Below are 18,017 nucleotides of genomic sequence, written 5' to 3'. Positions count from 1 at the left end.
GGGCATCCATTATAGGCAATGTCGGCCTCTAGGTTATCGTGAAAGGGGATTCCTTAATCATTTCCTGCTTTGAACTAAGAGGCTGAGAGTTCATTGGTCTGTAAGCGTTCCACTTAAAAAGTTCTGGTAAATATTGCCGGTACCTTTCATGCTTGTTTGTGATTGTTCGCATACAAAAGTTTGATTAATTAGAATTCATTGAATACATTCAAATCGAAAACTCTGCGATCCTTCAAAAAACCCGAGAACGTTTTCAAACATCGGGAAACAGTATTATTGCACTCTAGTACCACATCTCATGGCTTTTTACAATAAACAAACAAAGAAGTATTTTTATTCCAAATAAAAAGTTTTATAGTGAAAGCTTCACAACGAGTAACTGACACCATTATCTCATGCAACATTATTTGGCACTGAGAACAGAGAATAAGTTCAACTTTACTTTTAAGGCATTCAGTCTTCCTTGGATAAATAAAAGAAAACACCAGTCCCAACTCGCATTATGTTTCTGGCAAAGGGAAGCCAAGTTTTTCTCTAAAAGTTTGCTGTTATCCACTCTTTTGTACCTGGGAGGAAAGTTTTGCGATATAACTTCAAGCAAGAATTTGCCCTGTTGGATAAAGCAGTCTCTCTCTCTCTCTCTCTCTCTCTCTCTCTCTCTCTTGATACCCGTTTTTCTCTCATTTCTCTGCTCTCTTATTCCCTCTCACACAGAAATGCACACACATACGAACACACACACACACACACACACACGTTACCTATCTCTCTCTCTCTCTCTCTCTCTCTCTCTCTCTCTCTCTCTCTCTCTCTCTCTCACTCACTGAAGAAAACCATTTGTTAATTACTTTTTAACTCACTGGGACATGGAATGATATATAATGAAATTATAGAAGTTAATAAAAGTTAAAAGCAGCTGGGCAAAAGAGCAGAAGCTGTCTTCTAAAATATCGAGTAGACGATAAGAAAAAATATCGGCTCAGCGGAATCGGGAAATCTCGACTTCCCTCTTTCATCCAACAAATTAATCTCGTGGTTCACCCTTTTTCTCTCTTGCTTTTTGTTCTCTTCTTCTGCAGTTTAAAAGCAGAACTGTCGAAATCATCTGAGGAGGTTCATCAAGGAGAATCATAATTACGTGGAGAAAAATGTGCAATACTTTTACCAATATTCTATTATCACAACAGGGATCTGACTGTTATTATTATTATTATTATTATTATTATTATTATTATTATTATTATTATTATTATTATTATTATTATTATTATTATTATTATCTATATCACAGTCATCCAATTCGACTAGGTGGTTTTATTGTGGGATTCCGGGTTGCATCTTGCCTTGGTAGGAGTCCATCACTTTTCTCACTATGTGCGCTGTTTCTGATAGCACGCTCTTCCGCATGAGTCCTGGAGCTACTTCGGGATCTAGTTTTTCACAGATCGATCCAGTTACTGGCTGCTCCAGCACCAAGAGCCTGTGCTAGCACAAGGTTAGTTTAATCTTAAACAACAACCCCCTGCCTCCAGATTCACTTCAATTGTCCAGAAGATGACCAATGGCCTAGTCGAAATATGTCGACAGAAAACCTACAAGTACCAAAAAATACCCAGAATCCATCTGCTGGTGAACATGTCGTTACTACTGATAAAGTCTAAGGATTTACGACACTAAGTTTCAGTAACCTGCTTTTTCAGATAATAAAATTCTGCTGTACAACGCTGTTTAAGTCCACCGAAATATGAAGTGGCCAGTTTTTGACCAAAATATTAACGTGCAGGAAATGCGAATTATAGGAAAAATTTAATAAAAGTCAATATTAAATCAACTAGCAAAATGTAGACTTCCTTTTCAACAAAACATGCTTGGAAGAGGGTTTACTTTCTTCTTATTATTGTCATTATTTTTTCTATCACATTTATCCTATTCGACTGGGTGGTTTTTATAGTGTGGGGTTCCGGGTTGCATCCTGCCTCTTAAGGAGTCCATCACTTTTCTCATTGTGTGAGCTGTTTCTAGTAGCACACTCTTCTGCATGAGTCCTGGAGCTACTATGGCTTCTAGTTTTCCCAGGTTCCTTTTCATGGATCTTGGGGTCGTGCCTAGTATTCCTATGATTACGGGTACAATTTCCACTAGCATATCCCATCTCCTTCATATTTCTGCGTTCAGGTCTTGGTACTTATTATTATTATTATTATTATTTTTTTTTTTTTTTTTGCTCTATCACAGTCCTCCAATTCGACTGAGTGGTATTTATAGTGTGGGGGGTTCCGGGTTGCATTCTGCCTCCTTAGGAGTCCATCACTTTTCTTACTATGTGTGCCGTTTCTAGGATGACACTCTTCTGCATGAGTCCTGGAGCTACTTCAGCCTCTAGTTTTTCTAGATTCCTTTTCAGGGATCTTGGGATCGTGCCTAGTGCTCCTATGATTATGGGTACGATTTCCACTGGCATATCCCATATCCTTCTTATTTCTATTTTCAGATCTTGATATTATCTTATCCATTTTTCCCTCTCTTTCTCTTCAACTCTGGTGTCCCATGGTATTGCGACATCAATGAGTGATACTTTCTTCTTGACTTTGTCAATCAACGTCACGTCTGGTCTGTTTTGCACTATCACCCTATCCGTTCTGATACCATAGTCCCTAGACGATCTTTGCCTGATTGTTTTCTATCACTCCTTCAGGTTGGTGCTCGTACCACTTATTACTGCAAGGTAGCTGATGTTTCTTGCACAGGCTCCAGTGGAGGGCTTTTGCTACTGAATCATGCCTCTTTTTGTACTGGTTCTGTGCAAGTGCCGGGCATTCACTTGCTATGTGGTTTATGGTTTCATTTTTCGTATTGCACTTCCTACATATGGGAGAGATGTTATTTCCGTCTATCGTTCTTTGAACATACCTGGTTCTTAGGGCCTGATCTTGTGCCGCTGTTATCATTCCTTCAGTTTCCTTCTTTAGCTCTCCCCTCTGTAGCCATTGCCAATTGTCATCGCTGGCTAGTTCTTTAGTCTGTCTCATGTATTGTCCGTGCATTGGTTTGTTGTGCCAATCCTCTGTTCTGTCCTGTCTTTTCTCCTGTCTCTGTATATTTCTGGGTCTTCGTCTACTTTTATCAGTCCTTCTTCCCATAGTCACTCTTTAGCCACTCGTCTTCACTGGTTTTCAGATATTGCCCCAGTGCTCTGTTCTCGATGTTTACGCAGTCCTCTATACTTAGTAGTCCCTCTCCCTCCTTCCTTTCGTGTTATGTATAGTCTGTCCGTATTTGCTCTTGGGTGTAGTGCTTTGTGTATTTGTCATATGTTTCCTTGTTTTTCTGATCTATGCTGCGGAGTTCTGCCTTCGTCCATTCCACTATTCCTGCGCTGTATCTGATTACTGGCACTGCCCATGTGTTTATGGCTTTTATCATATTTCCGGCGTTGAGTTTTGACTTGAGTATCGCCTTGAGTCTCTGCATATATTCTTTTTTTCCTGATCGGTGTCCTTCATCTCTTGGTGTTTTATATCCCCTCCTTCCATTATTCCCAGGTATTTGTATCCCGTCTCATCTATGTGTTTGATGTTGCTCCCATCTGTTAGCTTTATCCCTTCAGTTCTCGTTACTTTTCATTTTGTATGTTGACTAAGGCGCATTTTTCTATTCCAAACTCCATCCTGATGTCCCCAGATACAATCCTTACAGTCTGGATTAGGGTATCTATTTCCTTGATGCTCTTACCATACAGCTTGATGTCGTCCATGAACATCAGATGGTTGATTCTGTTGCCTCTTTTCTTGAGTTGGTACCCGGCATCCATCTTCTGTAGTACTTTTTTCATGGGAATCATGGCTACTACGAAGAGTAGTGGGGACAGTGAGTCGCCCTGGAAGATCCCTCTCCTGATATTAACCTCTGCTAGTCTTATTCCAGAGCTTGTAAGTATTGTATTCCAGTTGCGCATTGTATTTTTGAGGAAGCTGATGGTGTTTCCTCTGCCCCATATATTTTCAGGCATTCTATTAGCCATGTGTGTGGTATCATGTCGAAGGCTTTCTTATAGTCTATCCATGCCATGCTTAGGTTGGTTTTCCTTTTCTTACTGTTCTTCATATTATATTATTATTATTATTATTATTATTATTATCATTATTATTATTAAAGAACTTGGTTGCATCAGCAGAATTTAGTTTATGAAGAATCTTCTCTAGTTTTCAAAATATTTATTTTTCTGGAAGGGAAAGAGTGCGTAATAATTGCACTGTACTCATCATACCGTCTACGAGAGGGTCTCCTTAAATTTATTATTATTATTATTATTATTATTATTATTATTATTATTATTATTATTATTATTATTATGTTCATAGCTCATCCATACATAACTGGGTCAAACTGGAAGGTTAAGACTTCCATGGATCAACTTATTTCTTATTTATGGAAAATGAGGCTGAAAGACGAGAGTGATTAGTGGGCTAAGGTCTGATAAGTAAATTTCAAAATGACATGTAAAAAAAAAAAAAAATAGCAGCTGGAGCATAATATAAATCTATTATGAGATTGCTATGAGACGATGGAGTAATTATTAAAGTGACTGATTTGATTTATGAGAGGTTGGTCTGATGACCTGGCACTGAAAACGTTTAGTTATATAGTACATCGCATTAATTGTCCAACTATCAATATTTGAACTAATGAGAACAATGAGGGTCAGTTGGTCAATTTCACTGACATCGTTGATTTGATTCCTTCCAATGAGCTGGCATTAATTCCAGTTCATCTGTTAAATAAGTCAGTTGGTACGATAACTTTAAGAGATTATATTTGATATATTTAACAGGGTCACTTACGTCGTTCTCCCGTTCAGTCGTTCAGCACCATTTCTGTTATGTTAAGAAAAACAAACGCTTCGAGATGCCAAAGACGAAACGAAAAATGATCTAATTTACAGCAATGACCCGTGAGTAATGGCCAGATGCAAATGTTACTTCGATCATAAATACCTGTGGCAGAACTAATTACGTATAACTGTCATCCCGCCCTGCTTTGGGTGCGCCATCTCGCCATCAGAAGCACATGGCAAGAGCCAAATGCCTTCGGGAACTGTCAAGATTGAAATCGTACGTCAGGGAACGAAGCTGATGCATGAATCACGGCATTTCAACGCCCTGTCAGGGGATCCGCCACGACCTCTGACGGAGATCATTTTAAAAAGTTGGCTCATCAATCACTCCGTTTCAACACCGTACTGTCCGTTGTTGATCATTACCTGAAGAATCTGTTTAGAGGAAATAATTGTTTGTTTCTTACATCAGATCGCCATTTCCCAGGAATTTGGAGGATTCTTTTGTCGATTCCCTTGATTCCCAAGAGACTTTATGCAGGGTCAAACAGCGACCCCCACCCGGGAAACTTCCACATTGTAGATTTCACTTCCACTTTGCTTATTCATTTCACGTTTATAATTCGCTTGTTTTTGTTTTTTGCTAAATATTTTCAAACTCCTCATTTGTCGTGCCACTGAAAAAATGATTTACACCTTTATAAGTTATCATCCTTTCCTCTTCGAAGGTCTATGAAGCAGTTCTCAATCTTTCATGATCCCACGGATCTGGATTCTTTGAATGTGGTATAAGACATGTTCATTTGAATGCTTATTTGAGACTGCTGTTACCCTCCTAATAATGGTTGAGAATTTGATTCTTGATAGCTTTATATCCATAAATAATCGTCGGTTTAAAGTAAATTGCAAGACTTGGAAAGATCACATCTTGATTGGGGCCAAATCTGCCTCTTTAAAGTTGACAGAAATGATGTAAGATTTCTCATCAGTTATCGAAATAAATGCTGACTATCAGTGCATGATTAGACATAATGCTCTCTTAGTCATAATTTTCTGAATATTTCTATATTAGAACAGAATAATGTGTACAAACTCCATAATTTACATACGTTACAGTAAGCGGGACTTTAATGAATTCTCCTGGATAATTACCCTGACACAAGATCATCTGAATTCTGGATGATTAAACGAACAGATCCTTTTACAAAACTGTCCTTATTCAAAATAATATTTTCACTGTGCATTTCCACCTTGCAACATATGCCTCTTTTTTTATTTCAGTAAGTCTGACAAAAATACAATACAAAAACCACTGGGGCTAACTCAAGCACTCTCGTTCACAAGCATTTTTGGCCCGAGAGAGAGAGAGAGAGAGAGAGAGAGAGAGAGAGAGAGAGAGAGAGAGAGAGAGAGAGAGAGAGATTTACTCTCCGTTTTGGTTTTCTGCTTAATTCTGTTATGAGCTGCGGATATATCTGTATATAAAAAAAAGTTAATGTAATAAGTACTCTACGATTGTAGGAGGTTACCATCTTATACTGCCAAGTATGCTTGTTATGTAAGTAATCGAAATGATCTGTAACAGTTTTAGTGTTCCTTTGAATGAAATCACTTAATTTTCAAAACTTTTCTTATCATATGTGGTTTTAATTTACAACTTATGGCATTTGTACAAAAAAACGTTCAGTAAAAATAAACATTTTTAGAGTAAACATATATTGTGTCACACGAAATCATGAATATATTTGTCATGGGGAACTTGAGAAGTTGTAAACTTCAGGTGGATGGTTTGTTTGAGCCGCGTGCTTCACTTGTCAGCAGTGCGGTAACATAAAAGGTCTTTTACACAATTTGGAAATCCATATGGAAAATTTCACTAAAATTTTCAGCATATTCGCCAATTCAATAAACTAATTTTCTCAATAATGTTATTGTAAGAGGTAAACATATTACGTATGTCCAAATAAATATCAGAGGTGCACAAGATTTCTTTGCGATTCTTGCGGAATATATTCAAGTTTTTGAGTTTTGAAATACGTCTTACCAATCGGATTACTTTATATTTTCTCAGATTTGTTTGTGACCTCATAATCACCCAGAAAACGAATGGATGTTCCTCTTCCTAAAACGACTGGGAACCGAACCGCACCTCTAGAGATTCCAATCGGTTAATCACAACCCAACCAACACCTCAGTAAGAAAAATGCCTCTATATTTCCTACTTCAGACTCCTTGATCAAGAAAAAAAGAACTTACATTAAAATGAAAACTCCTACTTAGAAAACACAGCCAACATTCAAGTCTCAGGATGGTTCTGTGACTCCCATGACAAGCTAAGATAAGTCTGTGAGGTTTTAATGATAGTCAAGTATGTTATTTTACCTTGCATTAATATGCACTGAATATACAAATTCATGAAAAAAAACTGGGTACAGAACGTTATATTTATGTATTTAAGCGTGCATCCATACGTATAAATCTATATGTACAAACAGACCTTTGTTCAGAGATACAGAGGGAAGAGTTGACGGGAGAAACTTCCAACCTTATCAATAAAACCTCAACTTTTATCGCACTATACACGCTGCGTTTCCTGGGCGACTTCCTTATAATACACTTGAAAAGGAGCACAGGTATCATCAACGCACACTGTTCATGTGCTGTCAATAGGATCATCTACTGTGGGAGACAAATTGGCGACAAAAGGTACAATTACTCCCTCTGCACGTATATTTATAATGCATGGCTGTGAAGAAAAAAAATTCTTTTACAATTTCATTTTGAAAAAAACATTATGTACTATTGAAGTTCTCTCCGTTTCTTCTCGTTGATTTTGCTTATCATAAGTGAATTAAACAAGAAAGGAAACAACAAAATAAAGTTAATTGGTTCGTCTAAAAATTAAATTAGGAAAAAGCAGCGAAATTTAAACTATTGACGGAAGTATTTTTGTTCAGAGAATAAGGATTTGTGTTTGAATTTCTGTATTTGCTTATTCTATTCCTTAAACACGTTTATCTCTTTCTCTCTCTTTATGTGTAATATATATATTATATTATATATATAATATATATGAATATATATAATTATTATTATTATATAGTATATATATATATATTATATATATCTATATATATATAAGATATAAATATAATATATATATATATTATATATTATTTATATATATATATAATATATATATTATATATATATATATATATATATATATGTTATATATGACTGGTAATAATGTTCTATTACAACAAAATTCCATCTATAAAAGGAGCTGATAAAAACGCCAAACTATAGACAGTAAGTACTATATTTCAGAGACTTGTTTCTTTATTAAGGTGGGTAATGAATGAGAAAAGTTACAGGAAAGGTGGTAATTATACAAAGAGATCCATCCACTGATAATTTCTCTTTAATCTTCTTAAGTGTTGGTTGAAGATTTTATCTATGATATCTGAATCCCAGGCTCCCTTTGAGATGTTTATTACCTGTCTTTGTTTAATCAAGACTGACTCTATCATCTGGCTTTTGTACCTACATTTGCTGAAATAAATTATATGTGACAAATTCCAATTTATTCTGTGGTTATGGTTATTTATATGGTTAAAAATAGCTTAGCTCTGTTGTCCATACTTAACTGTAAAACCGATGTAAGATTGGTTACAGTTCAGCCCTGGGATTTTGTATACCCCTATGTCTTTGTGGATTGGCTTTTGTTGGACGTTAAATAGTGATTTGGCTAGGGTATTTGGGTATGTAAAGCCAAAAGGGCTAGATTTTCCGAGAGTCTGTGTTACCGTCGTAACCCTGTCCAGATGTGGGATTTTTATTTTATTATTGAGTGTCTCTCCGGCTTGTCTTGAGGGAGTCGGTAAAAAATGTGTTTGCTTTATGAATCGCTTTCTCAATTATATGGTCAGGATACCTTAAAGACGAAAGCTGCTTATGAATTAGTTCAAATTCCTTTTCCAGGAAATCTGGGTAACAAATTCGTAAGGCTCTTAAGAATAGGTTGCTGGCTACACTTAACTTGATAGATATGTCATGAGAACTTAAGTAGTGAATCTATGAAAGTGAGAATGTTGTTCTCCTGTAATATGGTACATTTGTATTCTGTCGTGTCTCTAATTAACAAACCTTTTGCTGTCTGTTTCCCATTTAACTTGAAATTTGATGCTGGGCAATAATGCATTTAATTTTGTAAGGAATTCGTTGAAATTGCCACACCTATTGTCCCAAACTGTTAGAATACCATCTACATATCTCATCCACAGTATTATTTTGGGTTTTATTGCATTTGCATTACTATATGAGTATTTCCAAAGTATGCCATGTATAGATTGGCTAAAACAGGACTTGTAGGGCTACCCATGCTGCACCCGAATTTTTGCTTATAGAATGACTCCCCGAATGAAAATATATTATTACATACCCATAATTCAACTAACTTAATTATTTTGTCAAGGGCCAGTGGGAAATGATCTGAAAAGGGGACTAATTTTTTCCTCAAAAACTTTAGGATGTCCTGTAATGATACTTTTGTAAATAGGGAATCTACACCTACATGAGGATGAGGTTGGGAAGGGGATGACATGTAAAAGTAACTAAAATGACAGATTTTGGGGCGTAATCCATAGTTTTCAAGGCCGCTGATATGAAAAGCAACACTCCCGATGCCCTTTATGTCCAAGTTCTGCCCCGATAGGAAGTGGTGGGGGTTGAGAAGGGGTGAAAAATAAAGTGGGTGAGAAGGAGTGAAATGTCAAAAATGCTTGGTAATGTAATTGAATAAACTTTCTTGACAGGAAAGAGAGAGAGAGAGAGAGAGAGAGAGAGTAGAGGGGTTGTTAGGGAGGAGAGAGAGAGAAAGTGAGAGAGTTTCTCGGTTGTTATTCAGAGTTTTCCCGGGCACCACTGGGTTATTCCGCCTAGATATATATATAGATATATATATATATATATAGTAATATATATATATATATATATGTGTGTGTGTGTGTGTGTATACATATATAAATATATATATATATATATATATATATATATATATATATGTATATATATGATATATATATATATATATATATATATATATATATATTTATATATGTATACACACACACACACACATATATATATATATATATATATATATATATATTATATATATACTATATATATATATATACATATACATTCTGTATGTGTGTTTGTGGGGCTACGTATTGAGCTTTCGATTCATTCTTGTTTAAAAAAATCGCATTGCATTTGACAGCCTTCTTTGACGACAATAGTTTCCCTCAGTTTTTGTATCCCCAGCCATAAAACCGGCATTATTTTAAATTAAACCAATGCATCTACTATAGGAATTTCTTTTTCAATTACTTCGCATTCCTATGCATCCTGGATATGAGAGAGTATCTATATTCCTAGGCCAAAGTAACTGAATAAATGACTTAATCCCACCGAGTGCATGGATTGGTTATAATGCAAGAATGATTTACATGGAAAAGTGTCGCCTACTCTGAACCAACTTCTCCCAAAAGTTATTCATTTCGAGATTGTCGCACGATCAAAATGTCCTAAATTTCGTAAAACTTGATAATTGCCAACATAATGGTACAGTGAAGTCTGCTTTTATACTTTTGGAACCGATAATAATAATAATGATAATCGTCCTTATCATTATTATTATTGTTATTTATAATACTATTACTGCCATTACTGTCAATAATAGAACTGTAGATATTGCTACTGTTATGGATACTCCTGCTTTCATTTAATACTACAATGTAATGTTAATTCTAATTACTGTTTTTACTAATCTTTTGAATACTACTGATATTATTGCTACCACTCCTAATAATACTAATGCTTGTTACTGTTCTACTATAGTTATTATATTTTCTAATGATACAGTTCTGTTACGACTTTTACTAATACTAATTATCTATGAGGATAAAATCCGGGTGGATCTTTCTTGTTTTACATCCCGGTTGGAATCGGGGTAGATAGAGGTCGGGAAGGTAGGGGATACATGACACATCTACCCTCCTCCTGCAAACCTGTTTGTCCGCCGTGGATGGAGACAGGGTAGGTAGGTGATCAGGAAGGTAGGGGAGACATCACACATCCACTCTCCTACTGCAAACTTGTTTGTCCGCACTGGATGGCAGTGGGGTAGGTAGGGAATTGGGATGGTAGGGGGAGATATGACACATCCACCCTCCCCCTGCAAACCTGCTTGTACAGCCCGGGTGGAGGTGGGGTAGGTAGGGGATCGGGAAGGTAGGGGAGACATGACACATCCATCCTCCTCCTGCAAACCTGTTTGTCCGCCCCAGTTTGGGGCGAGGTAGGTAGTGGATTAGGAAGGTAGGGGAGATATGACACATCCATCCTCCTCCTGCAAACCTTATAGTCAATTATTTAACGTTAGTTTTAGTGTGCTATTGATTGCCGTGAAATGTGGTGTGACGAAAGACCCAGTTCACGACTGGTAGCCGAATTTAAACGTGGAGTCCTTCAGCTGCTCTTCTGCCCTTACAGAGTATCATGCGCCATCTTGCTAGTCTATAACAATAAAATTCGAGTGGATCTCTCTTGTTTGTCCGCCCCGTGTGGGGGTAGGTCTGGGGTTGGTAGGGGATTGGAAAGGTAGGGGAGACATGACGGGCAGTGCCGGGTTCCAGCGCAGCATAGCGCACGCCATCAAACGTGTAATATTATAATTAATGATATTACTCATAGTAGTATCCAAGATCTACATACTTCTCTCTTTAGACTTTGGTAGTGCCATTCAAACACTGCAACTTCACCTCCGCCATATTTTTCACCTGCGGGAAAAACTCAAAGGACAAATTGCCCGGCGTCCAAAATTAGTTGAAAAGTAATACTGACCAAATTCTACTTGTCGTAGTTTTTACGGAGAAAAAACTTTACCCATTTGCACTCTCCGCAAACTGAATAAAACTTAGCGGACTTTAACGTAAAGGAAATTTACTAAAGCGAGGATAAACATTGAAGGAATAGAAATACTAGAGGAAAATATAATAAAATTGTGATAAATTAACGTATATTGAGTAATGGCAAATCAAATCAGAAAAGTCGAATTGCTGTGGAATAGATTTTCTTAGAAAGTGGGAAAGTTTAAAGCCACAGTGAAGTTCGAGATGTCGATAAAAAGTAAACTGACGATGGAAGATGGATTTTGAGAGCTCAAGAATCCCAAAACTTGGAGTAAAACAAATACTAAGAGAGAAGGAGAGGAATTTTTTTATGGGAGAGAGAGAGAGAGAGAGAGAGAGAGAGAGAGAGAGAGAGAGAGAGAGAGAGAGAGAGAGAGAGAGAGAATAAGTTTACCAATATTTTTGCAAGTGATAAAAAGAAACAGGAGACAGTTAGACAGAGAGACATATCGATTAAGTTCACGATAAAATACAGCAGTCTGAGAGGTACATGAAACACACGGGGAAAATAGTAATTAAAACTAAGGTTCAGACCAGTGAGGTGCCTGTGTTTGGATTGGACAGAAAGACAGATAGATCAATTAGGTTTACGAAGGATACAATTTTTTTTAACTGCGAGAAACGCAAATTGGTGGTTATAAAAATTCCTGAGAGAATAGAGAGAGCGAGAGAATATATATATGTATATATATATATATATATATATATATATATATATATATATATATATATATAATATATATATAGAGAGTAGAGAGAGAGAGAGAGAGAGAGAGAGAGAGAGAGAGAGAGAGAGAGAGAGAGAGAGATTTGTAATAAAAAGGATTCAGAGAGAAGAAAAGAACATAAATTAGATAGATGAAATTTTACTGAATATTGTGGTGATAAAAGCACAAGAGAGACACGAGGGTGAGTTCACATATGAGAGAGAGAGAGAGAGAGAGAGAGAGAGCGTGTAAGAAATATTGGCCACGTAATCAGCTAATGTTTGTTCTATCAGAATCTGCGTCCATTAAATAATTTTGGCCCATTGCTCCGTCCGGTAGAAGACCGTTATTAAATCAATCTGCAGGACTGAAATGCCCTCTCTTTAATCTCTATTAGTCATGCCACGCGACCATCCAAGGAATGGACTATGTCATAACGTTGCCTTTGCAACGGAAGGCATCTTAATTACGAGTTGCTCGGATAACGTGTCATAGGAAAGCAATGACGTGTTTTTTTTACCTTTGGGTTATCGTATCTAGATTATTTCCTTTTTTAGTAAAGAAGAAACAACTGTTTTCATACCAGAAAAGCAAGTAATTCTCAAAGTCCTTTTCTGTTTCAGGGACACTAAGACGGGCAAAGATGTTCCAGTCTAGTGCAACTCCTGAAGAAATAAAATGAAATAGGCTACTTTTATAAAAGGCAACTGCTGCTCAAAAAGAGGTTGTTGAAGTCATTCCCAAAACGGGGAAAATCAAAGATTGAAATCCTTAATCCCACGGCAATCCAGGAAGAAGAAGTGAAGCAATCCAAATGAAACCGTAGTGTTGCCAACTTAGGAAAGACTATAATCTCTAACCCATGAGATTGCCGGTGCACACGTACACTGTCATCCTATGCTAATGTAACGAATAGCATATTATCCTTCGACATAATTTTGTTTGCAAAGTGTATCTGTGCTTGAGATCTTTCGTCCAAAAATGGAGGGAGAAAGATTGCATCACGGGGAGGAGGGAGCAGTGTATTTGGCAAGAGTTTTTATCTCTCTCTCTCTCTCTCTCTCTCTCTCCAATTAAACCTTTCGAAAAGTTAAAAATAAACTGCACCTTACGAACCTATTCTCAAAGATTCCGTTCTTTTTGTTGATTCTTATCATCTAGTGGAAACTCCCTAGAGAACTGTTCGACTTTTATACTAAAAAATCTTTTTCCAAGGATTTTAGACACAAGAAGCAATAAGAAGCAACACAAGGAAAGCCGTGGTCACAGCTTAGTACTTTTTCATACTTCAGAATTCTCCTCTTTCCTCTGTTTTCCCAGCAAGAATGATAGCGATGAGAATATACTGTAAAGCTCTATACTGCAAGAAAAATTAAAAATGAAATGCTTTCTTATATTACCGTTCGTGTCTTTTTTAATATAGTAAATTTGATTGTTTATTTGTTGTGATCAATTAAAGATTTTTCCTTGTCTGGAGAGGAAACTTTCTGTTTTAGAGAACTATTGAGATCAAAATACTTTTTTCTTTTTCTGTACATTTTGCTTTCTATTGAACCATCTATTGCTATTTACATTATTGTCTATTTTTCTAGCCCTTTCATACCCTTTCGAAGTGTCAAGTAAGGTGTAATTTTTCATCGACATCTTTGTTGTCTCTTTGTTCTCAGTGAAGCTTCCTTATCCATGACTGAACAACTCATTTGTCATCTGAGTCGACATCAGATTAATTGAATCTCATGACGTTTGTCGTCATTTTCTTTCTTTCTTTCTTCCTTTGCTCAGCCTGTTTATCGTGTCAGCAGTCTCTTCTTCGGCTGCATTTTTAACAAGATTATTGTGTCATAAGAAGCGTCTGGGTGTGTTTGTTTCATAAACGTTTTTGTTCATCTTTCAGGAAGTTGCCTCATTTTATTTATGTTTTTTTAAGCACAAAAGTTTTTTTTAATGAGGGATTTCTTCATTCTTTATGATATCCCCCCCTCCCCTTTTACCGTATCATTTGATGGTCTGAATTTCAATCGTAACGTAGGTAGGACGAAAAAAAAGACTTACGTAGCTTATCTCGCCTGATGCAATTTAGGAAAAACCAAGGGGGTGGGGATTGGGTGGCAGCCCGCCAAGTGGGAATGATTAAATATAGTTAAAAGCAAAGAAAAGCAGAGAAAAGGAAATACTGAATAGTTCCATATAATTACTATTTCTATTTTGTCCATGTTAAAATTATACTATATCTTAGTTCCAGTCAAATTTACTTTCAACAATTTTCACCGTCGTCAGGGCAGTGAAGGACTGGCGTCTCGATTTTTTTCGTAATGGCTGGGCGTGAGACACCGAGCCCAATTATCTTAATCCGATTAGAATTTGTAAGCCCGCGATGATGGGTCTGAGATCATTTCCAGGATCTCCTCGACATAGTTCGAATTCCACTTTATAGTCGTTAGTCCTTAAATTACAATAGTGGTTCTCAAAACTACGCTTTAATTATTTCAGTACGTCACAAAACAACTAACAATCTGTATCTCTACTAAAATACCAACGCAATCTTAACTTCGGCAGTCATTTTTTTGTTCACTCTATCCTTTCGAAGAATCCAAAGAAATCAGGTTACTTTACGCGCTGTTTCTTACGTTCATCCCAACGTCAAAAGGTTGATGTTCTCATGATAATAGTAATAAAAAGGATTAAATCCTGCCTTTGTTTGTAAGAAACCACATTCTTAGCCTCAGTTTCCTAATACTTTGAAGCATCAAGAGTATTTTCAGCTTAAAACTTGGTTGAACGTTGTCTGACAGCTTCTTTTTTTTATCATTTCGAAAGTTTACCGTCCACTTCTTTCTCCTCAGATAAGCTTTCATTTAAAGCATCCCAGTATCTTTCGGTTATCTGTCATAAAAACGATGTTGAAATACCGTTTATAACAACAGAGAATACAAAGGAAACAAGCGTAGTTTCACTAGAGTACTAATTGCCCTCATGTCAATTAACTACTTGATAGATCCCTCAGTGGTACAGGTGTTTTACGTGCAGGTGTTCTAAGGCCAGTGCGTATAATGGCAGTACTACCTTCCTTATTTCTGATTCTCTTATATAACAGTGCTATCAAGCATATCAGAACCTTTATACTGACAGTCTCTAGTTATCTGCAGTCGTTGATTGTTTGCTTGTTTGTAAAGTGTTTTTACGTTGCATGGAACCAATGGTTATTCAGCAACGGAACCATCGGCTTTACGTGACTTCCGAACCACGTCGAGAGTGAACTTCTGTCACCAGAAATACACATCTTTCACTTCTCAGTGGAATGCCCGAGAATTGAACTCGCGGCCACCGAGGTGGCAGGCCAAGACCAAACCGATCACGCCACTGAGGCGCTTTACTTACGTAATGCCTAAGGAGAAGGTTGGAAATTAATCACCGTTAGAAATTGATGTAAGCGTGGGTCGACCGGAACACTGCAGATTGAATTTGTTATATATTATTATTATTATTATTATTATTATTATTATTATTATTATTATTATTATTAAAACCCAAGCCTTTGTGCAGATCTATATTGATGCTGCTCATATTATTATTGTTCTTTAACCTGGAGTCAAGTCATACTAAAGTAACTGCTTAGAATTACACTACTCCTTCATGACTTCCCAATATGCCGTCTCTCACTTTGTCCAGCAAAACCTTATTCGTCCTGAAATACAGGATACGCTCTTCTGTCCTGCTTTCCTTCACAAAAGCTTTCATTTCATTCGCCCCACCCCCCAAACGCTTCTACACCGGAAACATTTCCGAGTGAATACCTCGAAGTCCTCATTTAATCCCTCCACTTCGGTATCATAAAAACTGACCCATTTTTCGTTCATATTTCCGCCATTCACTTCTTTATCTCATCAGGCTGACTCGTCTCACTTAGATTTACGTATATCTAAATTATGAACTCCTCCCAACCCACTCGCCCACCCCCACCACCAGCCCCCACCCTTATCGCTAAAACTACTACCATGCATTTCATCTGCCGTGTCCAACTGTTTTTCGCAAATAACATATTACAAACGTCGGAAAAGGTTGGTATTTTGGCAGAAGACGTTTGAAACCCCCAGTTATTTGGGGATAGATAATGACAGGCTACATCGATATGTGTGATGTTATAACGATCTCTGGTTTGCGTAGGACACTTGGGTGAGTGGGTGTACTCAGATCCGGAAGTTCGTGTCTTCCTGTTACAAAAAAAGAAAGAAAAAAAAAAGGGAACGATGTATGCAAAAAGATGGGCCCTTTCATCACCCACCTTTCCTTTTTTTCCCAGGACCGAACATGTGCAACGTTAACACCCCTGTATCGTAAATAGCTTTAAAGAAATTGCTGCAAGTAGCGAAACATCAAAATGATTTCGAAATCAATGGCTAATGAAACAGTAGTTTATTAACAGTAAACAATAAATGAATCGGCTTGACGGTTAAACTTGGCTAGGATAAATCACAAATCAGTGGATGGATGTGAGATCGGGAAGGTAAATCTTTCTCACTGCAGTTGATAAATATTTGCACCATATGCTATACATATTTGTATAATGAGCGCGCGTGCAATAAAAATTATTTCCGTTCGCTGTCTGGCAAACAGATATTAACCGAGGCTATCTGGTCGCGGAATATTTTTCATATTCTTTTGGACACCAACCTTTAAATTCGGTTTAGTTGAACGAAGTGCTCTGTAAAAGTGTCAAAACTTTTTGGGGATCAGGCGCCGTGTTGGAAAGTTAATGTGACATAGCATCTAGATTTGGTTTTATATTTACGATGACGAATTTTGTTTTGAATAATTGATATATGCCTTAATCAGTCTCAAAGACAGTTGTCAGTGACAGTTGCCAGTTGATGTTTTCCTTTCCCAAAATGAACCACTTGGATGAAAATCGTGTCCTTCCAACAGGAATATTTGTAATAATAGTAAGAAATATTTGTAATAATAGTAAGAAATAGAACATCTCGATAAAACGTTAATTTTCCTTTTTGAAATTGATAGCACAATTATGTATACAATCTATCAAAAGTGACTGAGTTGTATCCCATTTATATATATGAGCATTTATGGATTTGTTTTCAGCTCACAGGTGGAAAGCAACCATTTATTTGCTTTTTATTCATTATCTTTCATTTGTATCTTATTTTTCCTTGCCTGTTTTCCTCTTCCCCTCAAGCGCTGTTTATGACTTGGGGAATGTTACACGGAGGGTTAATAGTTTATTAGGCTTCTTCCTTACGAAAAATTTGCATTATTGATAGCGATAATGTTTATTCTACAACACAAGTCCAAATCTTCATGCAAATTGGAAGTAAGATACTTGGTCTATAAGGCCATAGAATTTATTCAGTATGTTTTCAACACATAAGAAATTATGTTTATAATATTTACTCTTGCCATATCTCTATCTAATTTACAAGTAATTTCTCATGTTCAGAAGAAATATCAGCGTTCCCTAATGTTTCATATTAGAGATTAAAA

The sequence above is a fragment of the Macrobrachium nipponense genome, chromosome 2, assembly GCF_015104395.2.
Source record: "Macrobrachium nipponense isolate FS-2020 chromosome 2, ASM1510439v2, whole genome shotgun sequence".
Lineage (NCBI taxonomy): Eukaryota > Metazoa > Arthropoda > Malacostraca > Decapoda > Palaemonidae > Macrobrachium > Macrobrachium nipponense.
This window is presented reverse-complemented; position numbering follows the sequence as displayed.